Source organism: Rhyacophila brunnea, unplaced genomic scaffold, assembly GCF_057557595.1.
Source record: "Rhyacophila brunnea isolate RB1 unplaced genomic scaffold, BYU_Rbru_1.0 scaffold_16, whole genome shotgun sequence".
NCBI classification, from domain to species: domain Eukaryota; kingdom Metazoa; phylum Arthropoda; class Insecta; order Trichoptera; family Rhyacophilidae; genus Rhyacophila; species Rhyacophila brunnea.
The window spans coordinates 35058176-35070515 of record NW_028232816.1 but is presented as its reverse complement, the minus strand read 5'-3'; the positions used below and the strand labels follow the sequence as shown (position 1 = coordinate 35070515).

The window sequence follows — 12340 nt, the reverse complement described above, 5'->3', positions numbered from 1 at the left end:
TTGCTACATTATAATTATTTTTTTTGTTTATTCAATTTAATGTTGGATATAATGGTAAATGATACATAGTACAAAATGCAATGGTTAGGATCGTAGACGTTAGTGAGTGCAATCTTGACGCAATTACCAACGGCTTTGGTGAGTGCCACAAGAGGAAAGAATGCTTTAAAAATGGAATATGAATTCACTCGTATTACTTGATGGGCATATGGTTTAGAAATGAAAAATATCGTTTGTATCGTCTTCGTTCCCAATGCCTATATAATAAATACGATGTATAAACATTAAACACCATTCATGCAGATGTGATATAGATACCTACCATGTACTAAATACAGTTTTATGAAAGTATCAGGCAATCATAAAAGTAATGTAGATAGTTAGTTAAATCGCTTGACGTTCAACACTATGCAATTTCATACATTTCGAGGTTATGTTTTCTAAGACTTATCTGATATCAAGTGGATTGAGTAATAATTCGCATCAGACGAGTTTCAATTAACTTGATTGACAGCCACAATTGAAACGAAATCTTTTTATAGACTGTTCCGTTATTGATTATTGCATACAGTGTAGTGTATACTATTAATTATGTATATTGTAATAATAATAGAAGGCGATGTTACAACACTGGGAAATGTCAGATTTCTGACTAACAAAGTCAGTACGCCTAATTTTCAAGGAAGATCTACTTACTAGATTAACGCTAAACAATGTTAAATACATATTTTAATACTGACGTATCAACCTAAGGTTACACTAATTAAAAGGTGTATCTATAATGCTAATTCACTTATTGTAAGCATTACCTTGATATTAACCAGGGTTAGCTGCAATTGAAATGTCGCAGGCTGAAGTTCGTATGTACAAGTATCATTCAATTATAATATAGATCAGGCTTCTAAATTTAAGTAGCCTATAATCCACTATCTAGTTTTAAAATGACCGGTGATCTACCACCTCCCATTGTCATTCTTCAACTTAAATAAACGAGTAATATTCGACTGAAAACACTAAGTCATTGCAAGTTAAACAACCACACTCCCCCATCTGGATACTCATTGGCAAACTATTATTTTACAACGGTGAGGGCAAATAAATTATAACTCAGTTTAAAGCGCGGTAATTCACACATTCTCTTTCTTTCACTCCTGCCGTGAGTGATCAAATAACGAATTAGGTGAAACAATACAACAAGGTTACGCGGGATTCCTCGTGGTGAATTTAACGGGTTTGAAGAAAGCTGGTTAAGGAAATAAAAATTGTGAATGGTTAAGTGCGTCATCTTTAATATTGGGCATATGTTGCGATCGACATGCATGGCATAGATACAGTGTATAGGAAACAGTTTTAACTGAGAATTCTTGGTGGTAGCTCATCATATCAAATAAAATAAAATAAATAAAAAATTGAATTTATATTAAGAACGTACTTCAGCGAAACGGCACATAATTTTCAACTGTAGGTGCGACGAAATTTCTCACTAGTCGCCAATCGAAGACCGACAGCGGAGGTGTCCACACGTCGATTTGTTTTAACATGGCGTCGGATGAAAATATTCTTAAATCGTGTAGAATTAAAGATGACTAGCATACTTCAGTGTAACGGTAAATCATTTTCAACAATAGGTGGGACGACATTTCCGACTCGTTGCCAATCGGAAAGCGTTAGTCGAGCTGTAGCACATCAATTTTTTTTTGTGATGGCGTCGGAGGAATATATTCTTAAATCCGTGAAAAGATGACTAAAAAACGTTACGTATGTACTTAAAAAAGAAAACATGTCAATGAATATACTATTATTATTAGTAATATAACAATAAACATAACATTAAATGGACACATGTTGGATTTTTATGAAAAATTATATTTCGTTCGGCATGCGTCATCTGCATAATCCGCGCATCGCCTAGCCACGATCTTTTTAGACCATGCTTCAACTGAAGTATAGCCTTAACCAAATTCACACAAATGAATAAAATTAACAGGTACCACATTATCGGCCAAAAATTAAAATCGTTATTGTAATGTAGTAAACGACTGTGAAAGTAGATACCTATATCATTTCATGTGTATCATTCAAGATGACAATGTTCCTCCAAGACCAATCAGACGAAATCGGTTCTGATCGTTATTAAATTGTATGGTTTTTGTACTGAGTATAAAAATATTGTTTTATTTTATGTAAGTGCTACATACTCGTACTTACAATTTATTAATATATTATTATATTATTTAGTAAAAATAGTAGACTTGTCACCTGGCTTAATGACGTATAATCTAATACACATTAGGGATTTCAAAGAACGATACTAAAATAGTATATTTTTTTCATTCTGTAATATAAATCAAAATAAAATTATAGGCAATAAGTAAAAATATGGACCCGAGAGGTAATGTGACTTAAGTGAAAAAAGCGAGACAAAAAATTCTGTGACCGTTTTAGTTTATCTAGCCTATGCCCGATGACTATATATCGGTAGGTATCAGCGGCGCGTTTATATGATGCGAATACGCAATCGATTCGGCAGAAGATTTAAAAGGGGCCTCGAAACGGTTCAAACCAGTCACACAATTATTAATTAATTATACAAAGTTCTTAAAAATATGCATATAACAAAATTCATGCAACTTAGTAGTTATACCTACACAAAAAAATATACCACTAATATTATCATATTGTGTCACCCTGTCACCAGGGAAGAGATACATTTCTATTTTTATTAGATTGGTAATTATTTATAATTTTTTATTTTATTTTATTTTAACATATGGGGTCTCAAAATCAATCAGTGCCTCGGGTCTCCAAGTCTCTAAGCCCGCCACTGGTAGGTATGTCTTTTGTTACTGTAAATCATGTTACGCATTTCAGGTAATATCGCATGCGTTTAAAATGAGATAATTTGGTTTTTGTTCAGTCAAAAATAAAATGTTTTTATCTCGCATAAATCACTCTGCCTCTCGGGTCCAGATATTAGAGACGTACCTACGGTGATGTAATTTTTTTCCTGTGTGGAAAATTCGGCATCGTGGTTATGGCATTAGGTACGCTCAATAAATACGATGGTCGAACTGTCTGTAAATATTACCAGTAGCCAAATTTTAATGAATAGGCACTAAAGGTATTAATCAATCGAGGTTTTTTCCATCACGCGCTCACATAAATGCTAACACAAACGCGTAACGTTTCAAGATACAATAATTCAATTCAATACTTGAATACGTGTATTAATTAAGGCGCTAAGAACCAAAAACATAAAAACTGAGATTTTTATAGAAACATTTTCTACATACCAACGCCAATTACTTCAACTATAGTCTAAGCAAGTCAAAAAAATACAGCAAAATAATTAAACCTGTCGACGTTGTAAGTCCGTTGGCGTGTTTTATTTATAATGGTGTAAGTAGCTCTGCAGTGGTCAACGGCATTCAATATAAAATAGCTGACGATGGTGTGTTGACACTTGCGAGTTCTTAATACCTAAAATTATAGAAGCTGCCGTGATTGCTTCACACTGTAAAACTACATTTTTCAAAAGGTCTGCTTCATGAAATTTTACTGCAATGACTCAGTATTTTGTAACTACAGGCAATACTACTTTTTGGTACTTAGAGCCTTATTTAATACACGTATTCTTTATAACGTTATATCATGATCATGTAGGCGTAAATGGAAACTCTTCCATTCTTGGTGGTATTGGCGTGTGTGTCTCTGATAATTATCTTAGGAATCGAGGGCATCCGTTGTTTGTTCCCCCAAGGTACACAAATAACCTGCCATTGGTAATGCCAATTGGGTGAGCAATCATTTCGGATATTGACATATTCCACCTGCGTGATGAGTAATAGGTGGGCATTGTTTTATAAATTCTTAAAATAGGATCTGCTTGGCTCATTCGCTGTACTTTCTTGTTCATATCTAATGTATACCTATATATTTTTGTATTTACACTTTTCTACTGTTTAATGCTAATCCATTTTTTTATATAATACCTACTGTTTAATTAATATTTCTTTGGTTTTAAATGTCATGTTGTGAACGTCTTGAATTAATAACTTGTAATGTTCACTATAAGTAAGTAAAAACAAATAAAATAACTACAGTCTCTCGGGCATCGAAAAATACAAATTATTATACCAACTGTAATTCACATCGTAGTGAAGTAAGCCGGCTAGCACATCTAAACTCGTCTCGTCTGCAACGTGTCGAATACGTCGATGTGACGTCATCGTTATTCACAAAAGACACGTTGCCAAATAGAGCTCCGCACATTGGTGGAATGCGACATTTTAGTTTGAAAAAAACATCTAGTTTTGCAATCGACAAGTTGCATGCTTCTTGCGCAGCGAGTTGAAGACACCAGCACACATATGATTTAGTCATTCCTATACAGGCTCGCCGATCAGTGACGTCCCGTGGGGTAGGCAGATTGAGTGTCGCTTGGGGGCGGCAGTTACCCGAAGACGCCGGTACCCATGCGCACACATTTGAATTGGTCATTCCTATACCGGTCGTCGCATCCATATATAAATACGTTTCGAAAGGTTACCCGCGGCTGTCACAGTCTTCATATGCAACATCGAAACGACGTTCCTAAAAGGTTTGACTTATGGCTGTGCGGCAGACGAGCCGAGTTTAGCATAATCGTATAAATACAATAGTAATAAGTAAGCAATAAAGACAGATATTTCACAAATTTACAAATTTATTTTATAGGTACAAATTCTAAATTCAATACTTGAAGATTGTGTTGATAGATGGGTGTTTATTTTTTAACTCTATAATGTCTTTTAGTCTATTTTTCTTAGAAAGTATGCTTTGAAGTTTAAATGATCGCCTAGTAGGGAGCTTTTGCCACTGCTTTATTATATAGAAAAAAAGTCAATTGTAATTTATGATTTTACGTATATTACTATCTTCTTTCATTATTAAAATTGCTAGACATTCATAAAATCCAACCAATAGAAAGCAGTTTAATATACTGAAAAGCAATAATTGATTGCATTACCAATAAAACGTAATTATAGGCAATAAATACCGTGAAATAAAAATCCTGACCATGATGTCGGCGGGTTTTTTTTCCAATTTGCCTTTTAACGGAAAATCGATGCGTTATTTTCGGAAATTACACATAGGTACAGTAATCGGCTACTACGAAAACATTAGACCCAATCAGAATATACGTAAAAAAAAACAGAAAAAAAACATAAGTGGTTGTGTAGGGCAATTTTCTACGATAAAAATGAATCCAAATTATCACGACTGTCAACGGCGGTGGGACTGGCAGGAGCTTGTTTCCGGATCTGAGAGGTAAAGTGGATTATTCGAAAAAAATCAGTAGAGGTAAAAACAAAATTATATTATTTACAGCGCATGCAATTGTAATCGAAATACGTATGTTAGTAATGCACCGTATCACAGTTCACCGATAGATGGCCGTATGGTATTGAGATCAAATTCATGTAATAATAAATCACTTAAAAAATACGTAGGTGATAGAAACCACCGGAATACAATGGAAAAACAGTAATTTAGAAATACAATCATATCGTATACCTACTTATATGTAAATATATTAAATTCTGAATGATTTTGAAACCAATGAATATCCAATTAAATTAATGTTTTTTATTGAATCTCATCAAATCGGAACACCACTGTCTACAATGCGGGACGAACGCGTCATTTTTTGATCTCAATGCTATACGGCCATCTCTTTCCGCTACGGCAGCTCACAGTGAAAATAGCCTTCTTTTGTAAGTATAATAATCGTCATTGTTTTTGTTTAATGGTATTAAGTGTAAATAATTTATTCTTACTGGAAAGTAAGAATGTACTTAGTAGTGAGCCGTATCAACCATCAAGTTAAAAGACAACGACATGACAGGGAAGAAGAAGAGCTACATTTACCAAAAAAATATTGAACCAAAATCTAAATCAATAACAGAATTATTTGGTTTTTTTGACTGGACTGAAAATTTTTTCTTGATTTTTCGAATAACCCAGTTTACCCCTCGGATCCAGATACTGTGCGACATAAAAAATAATGACAGTGCGGTAAAAAAAAAAATGAATAAAATAAAACAACGAAAAAAACGGCTTCTAAATGATACTCTACCGAAAAAAATTACTACCATAACTAATACAGTACGATTTTTCATTAGCAATAATACCAATAATGCTTACATATAATATATAATATTATGTAAGTACCTACATAATTATTAATTATTACTGATATCAATCTATATTTCATATATCTACCTATATATATATACCATATATATATCAATATAATTCAGGTATACGCAAATAAGTATGCTGTGATCTAGTTAGTAGCCAGAATCAAAAGTGGCAGTTATATTCCAGCATTCTCTGCCACTGATATTGTTTTAACTTGCAGAAACGTATTATATTCGAATAAAGACACTAAAACTAAAACACTCGTTTTTTACCATCACAAAGAAATAGTCATAGTCAAGTTGTGGTCATCTTTTGGTTATATTCTCCTCCTGTGCGAACCTGCTCCTCGACGGTATTGGGGACTACGCCTTAGTTCAAAACGGGATTCACCGTGTACGGAAACTTGCACAATATGCAGTTCGCTGTATCACACTTCACCGTGAAATGTTTAACGGAAATTTGGGTCGTATAGTACTGACATTAAAATTCATGTCTAAATAAAACACGGTTCTTTTTGGTTTACACTTTACAGGAACCCAGCAGCAAACAAATTTTGAGAATAGCCGATATACTGGATTATTTGTTAAGTTAGGTTAGGTTAGGTTTTTATTCTTGAATTCATGAATTTTGCCAAAATCAGCTATAAAAATTAAATTAATGTTAATATTGAATCTAATATAATTGGAGACAGTATAATATACGGACATCTCTTTACGATAAGAAAGCTCACGGCGAACAGTGCCATGGTGAAATATTTTACGTACAATAAATACATGTAACCGGGATTTACATAATTTTTTTCACTCCTGCAATAGGCCGTGAGTGATGCAACACGAATCAAGTGGGCTTCCCAATGGTTAACTTGAAAACATCTGTACGTACATACGTTAGTTATAAATAATTATAAAAAATATTAGTATGAATGGTTAATGCTTCCACTTCAACATATTAATGAAATCTTTATTTTAAATTATTACAACTGAATATACAAGCTTTTTACATTTCCACGACTCATGTAGCAAATTCGACTAAAATCCATACCGCAACGCGCGTTGGATATGCCTGTAATATAAGTTATCATTACATCGATAAAAATACTACACTAGAATTATTATCACGACTGCTTTCATTTTGTATTGATATTATCAGATACCTAAAGACGGAATCATATCTGTAAGTAGATCATCTACCTACTATGTACTACATAAAGAAATAATAATCAAATACAAAACTAAGTAAGTGCTAGCTTTTTATTTGCGCTTCCATTTCCACATCCAAGAATCTGATACGGAAACCTTGACGTGGGTTGAATTTTACCGATACCACTGTAACGTGACGCCGATTGACAGACATAATTTTATATTTATTGTTATGATAAATTTGTTTTTGAGAAATCCTGCCGCCATACGAGTGGCTACAATGAGCGGTACATAATAATATAACAGCCCAAATCAGTTTATCATTAAATCAAGTACCAATACATTTTCTATCTCAGTTTATTATGTCATAGTTCATATCAGTTATATCACCACGCTTTTGTGGTGCTACATGGGCGATCTACGCGTCGCTGAGGAAAGACATCAGCGGTAACGATTTGTTCGGGTGAAGCAGGAGCTACATATGATGCAATTACAAAATTGTCTCATGATGGATGCGTACGATAAACAGTCGAAAAAAAATAATATTCTTTTTATGATGAATTATTGTGCCATCTCTGATAGAAAATAAATGATACATTCGTAAAAGATGGGATCCTTAAACAGGCATTAAGTCTCACTTAAAATGTAATTTGTTATTTAAATCACAATTTACCGATGCTTCTTTTGTAAAATACACAGTTCCACTCAAAAACACAGTTACACATTATTTTTCCGATGTTCTGTGTGAATTAGTGACATTGTCAATCTGTGTTTCCTCGTGCTATTTTTTCAACTAAATGCATGTATGAAACAAATTTACAATGAATAAATATACCAAATGTATAACTAAGTAATCGAAACCATAGGTGATATAATATACCTATTATCAATATGCATTGGGAAATGTCCTATAAATGTACCTACTATATACCATCATAAATCAAACTAATCTCAACGCAATATAAAAGTATAAAATTATAAATGTCAAATGTTAGCATGTGGCGCCTTCACTCAGCGAACAAATTATATTGATGGATCTATAGTATCTACATTATAAATAAGATACCTACCGAAAAATGGTGGGAAGGAGCAGAACGAGACAACCCGATATGACCGAAGCATATTAGCCCCGTTGACTTTTTGGTATATACCTACCTACGCACCCTGCATATATTATGGTGTTATGATAAATATTATTATTGACGAGGGAGGGAAAGGAAGAAGGCAGCAAAGGGGATACCAAAAGAGTTTGCAGCATAAATGATACATTTTTTTAAATTGAATTTACAATCCTGGCAGTCTCACAAAAAAGTGACGTAACAAATTGTTTTTACGGTAAATTAATATTGGCCACTTGATCAATCTATTGGCTCCATGCTCTGGTTATGCTCGCATACCTATTAAAAAACAACATTAAAATGTATTGGGATTTAAACCCCCGAGACCAACAAATTTAAAAACTGTATAGTATAACGAATGTTTATTATATAATACTATTTCAGTTGATAGGTGACCGAATAAAAATGTTTGAATATCCTCGGGTAGACAGACCGCTTGAGATATTCCCCTCGTATCAAAAAAATACGACCATTGAAAATGAAATAATATGACAAAAAATCAAAAACGCATAAATATGCAAATTACCGACCGCTACTGCATGATAGGGAGATAGGAGTAGATAGAACAGAACATAGGAAATATAATAATCTAGTGTATTTATGTATCAATAATAATTATCGTCGACATTAAATATATGTATGCATTAGACCCTAAAACAGTTTAAAGTTATTTACTTAAAATAACACATAATTAGTTATAAAATCAACAAGGTATGTGATGATTAATTACTTTTGAGTAAAATACTTTGCTTCGTAGCTACATAACATAGTCGAAAGTCAAAAACTTTCAATGTTCCCGGAACGTGGCAAAATAGCCAAGTTCCGATCACGAAGGAGAATGAGAAACCACACAGCAAAATATTATCGAACTACCAGTGAAAACTATATCCAAAACATAGCAAAGTTATATTGTAGCCTGTTGTACTTTGCTTCTAACACCCTCAAAATACGAGTACCTATACGAATATTTGTATTTTTCCACATTTTTATAATATATAAAAAAAACAACGCATTGATTGCTTATTTAATATAAAAAAATACGTTTGAACGAATTAAGTTAGGAGGTTAAAAGAGATTATAATGCTACGACTAGGTACTTAAATATACCATATTAGCGTTAAAGTTGACATGTTTGACCATGTCCGATCCTAATAGGATCATATGATTGGCCTCCACAGTGTGGATGTTTGTATTAACAGACTTTGTTTTTACGAGAAATGGATGTCAGCCACTTCACTTGATCAACCTATTAGGTCCATACTCTGACTCATACACAAATTGAAAAACAATATGTGTAAAGTCTCGGTCATCTTCTCCGAGGACACTCCCAGTCCAATTGTTTCAGATACTTCAAATCACCAATTGTAGGGTCCCGCGATACGCTCAATTAAGACCCGAGTGTGGTGCGGGGCGGATTTCGGTGGAGTAAGCTTAACTTCAATGTGAGAGTTACATAACAGTGTCAGTAAAAACGGCTGTTCTAAATCCTTTAATATGTGGTGGCCATATGCTTGGTTTGGAATGTATTATGAAAACAGTTTGACAAGCATATTATCATTGGCTGGAGTAACTTCACAACTCAACTATACGTTGATACGTAGGGAAGGCCGCAAGACTTGACCGCGTTGATCTGACGCCATATTCCCTGTCTCGGCGTCATGATATTGTAATGTTGTTAGTTCAGCAAGTATCCGCCGAAGATAGCGGGGCGCTGCTCACGGCCAATATGGCGGACCGGAAGTTGCGACGGCGGTCATTTTAGCGCGGGAAACTTTGATTGGATCGTACAAGTTTATCGATACTATAAACACAAATGTTTGCCCATCAGATTGGTCTCGGACTATTTATAACATACAGTTAATAGCGCTTTACCCGTTAAGGGGTTCGATATGTTGCCTTGAATCGCTATACTATCTTATAAATACATTTATAAATTTATTTGACATATGACTAAACTAACACTGAGCCAAGAAGACGAAAGTACGTATAAAAAGATTTGCTAGTAGACACAAACTAGCAGTTTATTTGCGCGCCTGAATAGTATCTTCAAAAGTAACATCTCTCGCCTTAACTACCAATATTATGCATGTAAAATATAGACCAATAATGTAATACAAATCCAAATACAACTACATGCATCGCATCGTGCGTGTTGGGCATTGCGCTAAGAGGTCACTAATTAAAGCAATCGATGAATAAAATTGCGCGATGTGATAGATAGAGGTTATCTAGCTAATTAACTAGCAATGGACAGGATTACCGTTAGGCGAGTGGACAACCGCTGGATGAATGCAGTAATGCAGCTGTTCCCAAGCGGCACTAAATGATATAACACGCTGGTCGAAACGATAAGCAACACGGTAAAGTACTGCGTAAGTTGGTTTTACCATCGATCAGACATTCATTTTCATATTATGAAGAAAAGAAATCCGAAGAGAGTACTGGTACCTATGTCTAGCCTAGAGAGATTTTACATTAATAAAGTAAATATAAAAAATGCTTTTTAAAACATAAACCAAATATATTATTGAAAACTACGTGTTAAAACAATAACGTTATGCTCACGATAGGTATGTGGGTAGGTAAATAAATACATATTATAATTATATTATAATGTGCATTTGGCAATACCACTCCAAACACAATGGCCGCTAAGAAATATACCAAATTCACAAAAATAAACATTAGTAGAAAAACATTGCCAATATACGTAAGTCCTTGGACGTCCACTCAGCTAAAACAATAATATGTGGCGACTACTATAATATAATTAGATGCCTATAACAAAAATGCTTTAATTGTGAACGATTTCCAATCCGACTTAAAAGGTTGAGGACACTGGTTAATAGTAACACGTACTTATTTACTCCACTGTCAGGGAATTATTTATAATTATTATAGAAAAATTGATATTGCATTTATTAATTACAACAACATATAAATATTTGATGATACTGGTAAGGAAATTGCACTTATTATTATTATTAATTATGCATACATATCTGTTATCTTTTTAAATAAAATTCTCAATATATCTGCTACTAAATGTATATTATTATGTACGTAATGTCCGATTAGTTCTACTATACCTGAAACATCATATTATATTATGTTTAACTGGTGCGTTCGTGTTCATAACAACATTTATGTGAGCCAAAATAGGTTCAAAACCTAAGACCTTAGAATATAGAAACCCTCGTTCGTTCAAACATTCAAAACCTTAAGAGTAACACATCAACCTATGGAGAGATGCACGTCCAGCATAATGCGCGAATATCGAAAAAAATGTGTAATTGACTACACTAAATTGTTCGACACAATACAAAGTGTAAATATATCGAAATCGCTCGAAGAAAAGATTATCGCCGGACAAATCTCATCATCCAATTTAATATACCCAGTGGAAGTAGGTAAGATGTAGGTAACGGAATATTAGCGATCTATAAAATGAGATACTGCAATGAGATGCCTTCATCCAGAAGTGCATCGATAGTGGTTATAATAATACCTATTTTTCTGTTACAAAATACGTGAGTATATAAAATTGTAAACAGACAGTTTTAAGCCGGTCAGTTTGCTGAAATTCGGATAGGAATTTCTGTGTATATAATATTATTATAGGCTACGTATTTATAACTCTTTCGAAACGGACAGCCACTAAGTAACCGCAAAACTTCAAACGGAAGATAAGTTGGGAGTCTTACAAACGACGCACTCCAGAGCCATAACAATTTTTCAATATTTGGACAAGTTAAATCAGAGCTGACATCAGGTCGCAGCCAGCTCTGGAAAGACGACTGAGAAGCGAGGGAAGATATTATTACTTTTTTATGCCCCCTAACTTCTTCAGGTCGATATACTTTCTGTACCTACACATTCAGTCGGTGAGTTGCATATTTT

At 33.9% G+C, this 12340-nt stretch overlaps 1 protein-coding gene across 1 annotated transcript in view; it reads right to left on the bottom strand.

Moving 5' to 3' along the window:
- The window catches only part of LOC147074667 (uncharacterized), a 247940-nt gene that overhangs the window by 181489 nt on the left and 54111 nt on the right, over window positions 1–12340 (bottom strand). The window lies entirely within an intron of this gene.